Raw genomic sequence first — 2,497 nt, 5'->3', positions numbered from 1 at the left:
CTAAACCATCATAGCCAAATGACGGTTTCTTAGCGCTGCCTCTAGTTAACCAAATGTCCCCTAAACCATCATAGCCAAATGATGGTTTCTTAGCGCTGCCTCTAGTTAACCAAATGTCCCCTAACCCATCACAGGCAAATGATGGTTTCATAAAGCTGCCTCTAATTAACCAGATGTCTCCTAAACCATCACAGCCAAATGATGGTTTCTTAGCGCTGCCTCCAGTTACCTATATGTCTCCTAAACCATCACAGGCAAATGATGGTTTCATAAAGCTGCCTCTAATTAACCAAATGTCTCCTAAACCATCACAGCCAAATGATGGTTTCATAGCACTGCCTCTAGTTAACCAAATGTCCCCTAAACCATCACAGCTAAATGATGGTTTCTTAGCACTGCCTCTAGTTAACCAGATGTCCCCTAAACCATCTTAGCCAAATGATGGTTTCTTAGCGCTGCCTCTAGTTAACCAAATGTCCCCTAAACCATCACAGCCAAATGATGGTTTCTTAGCACTGCCTCTAGTTAACCAAATGTCTCCTAAACCATCACAGACAAATGATGGCTTCATAAAGCTGCCTCTAATTAATCAAATGTCTTCTTTCTACACCATCACAGCCAAATGATGGTTTCTTAGCACTGCCTCTAGTTAACCAAATGTCCCCTAAACCATCACAGCCAAATGATGGTTTCTTAGCGCTGCTTCTAATTAACCAAATGTCTCCTAAACCATCACAGCCAAATGATGGTTTCATAGCACTGCCTCTAGTTAACCAAATGTCCCCTAAACCATCACAGCCAAATGATGGTTTCATAGCACTGCCTCTAGTTAACCAAATGTCCCCTAAACCATCACAGCCAAATGATGGTTTCTTAGCGCTGCCTCTAGTTAACAAAATGGCTTCTAAACCATCACAGACAAATGATGGTTTTTTAGCGCTGCCTCTAGTTAACAACATGTCTTCTAAACCATCACAGCCAAATGATGGTTTCATAACACTGCCTCTAGTTAACAACATGTCTTCTAAACCATCACAGCCAAATGATGGTTTCTTAGCGCTGCCTCTAGTTAACCAAATGTCCCCTAAACAATCACAGCCAAATGATGGATTTCGTAACTCTATTCATCACCTTTTATTTGGTCAATATCTTAACATCTTTCATACACATTGGTTACCCTGTCGACGACCTATTTCTCTGATTTCGTTTATTTTGTGCTTAACTATAAACAAACAAACAAAATCGTAACTTCCAAATTTGTTACATTGTTTTATTGTTGAGTGATAAACACAAAGACCCTGAATAAATGAATATTAACATTTCGTGAGACAAATTTAAAAAAAGGGCTATCTGTGCTCTGCCCACCACGGGTATCGAAACCCGCATTATAGCGTTGTAAGTCTGCAGAAATAGTGTTAATCAATATTAAGATTATGTCTAAAGAAATTTTCCAATCAAGATATCTAATGCTTCAAGTTAGAAAAATCTGTTCAGTTACATTTACAGCACAACAATATTCGTAATATTTACTGTTTGTGTCACAAAAATCCGTAAAGAGAACCTGATACCTGCTCCTCATTTCGTGTCTCTATTATTTTAGTTTATAGCATGAAATTCCTTTACAAACAAATAAAAGTATTCTGGCAGCTATAAAACTCTTTGTTTTCCTCAAACGTAATACTTAAAGTTTTATGGAAAAGGATTCCCCCTACTAAGAAAAAAACAACAACTCATGTATCGAAAAATTCTTCTTTACATCCAAGAACTCTCGTGCATCACTTCCGAATGATGGATGAACACGGACACGCCCACAATGGTTTCAAAAACTGTCACCACAACTCGCAAATCGAGTAGAACTACAACTCACTTACTCGTGGGTTAAACGTAAACACAACAGACCACCCGATGTAGAAACGACAGAGATGGGCACCTCTATTTCTCATTCATAGGACATTAACAATAATGAAATTTCAAAGTCGTCTAATATATACACGTTTTATTTACCTTTAAAGCGTAATAGTTAAAACGTAAAACGTAATAGTTAAAACGTAGCATCTTTCGTTCTTTATTCATTTTTCAAATAAATAAACAAATATTCTATTTATTAAGGTGTCTCCACCCGTAATATAGAATTATATGTACAGATTGTTTAATATATAACAATTTGCTGCAAGCTCATTTTCGCACTAGATAAGAGTATATTTTTGGAGTCAATTTTTGCGTCTGAGTACATTTTTGGAGTTAGTTATGGCGTAAATCTGAGTATATTTTTGATGTCATTTTTTACGTTTGGGTACATTTTGGAGTCAGTTTTTATGTCAATTTCAGTATATTTTTGGAGTCAATTTTTGCGTCTGAGTACATTTTTGGAGTTAGTTATGGCGTAAATCTGAGTATATTTTTGATGTCATTTTTTACGTTTGGGTACATTTTGGAGTCAGTTTTTATGTCAATTTCAGTATATTTTTGGAGTCAATTTTTACGTTTGGGTACATTT

The sequence above is a fragment of the Limulus polyphemus genome, unplaced genomic scaffold (assembly GCF_000517525.1).
Source record: "Limulus polyphemus unplaced genomic scaffold, Limulus_polyphemus-2.1.2 Scaffold962, whole genome shotgun sequence".
In the NCBI taxonomy this organism is placed as follows: Eukaryota; Metazoa; Arthropoda; class Merostomata; order Xiphosura; family Limulidae; genus Limulus; species Limulus polyphemus.
The sequence above is the reverse complement of the archived record's forward strand: the minus strand, read 5'-3'. Positions refer to the sequence as shown.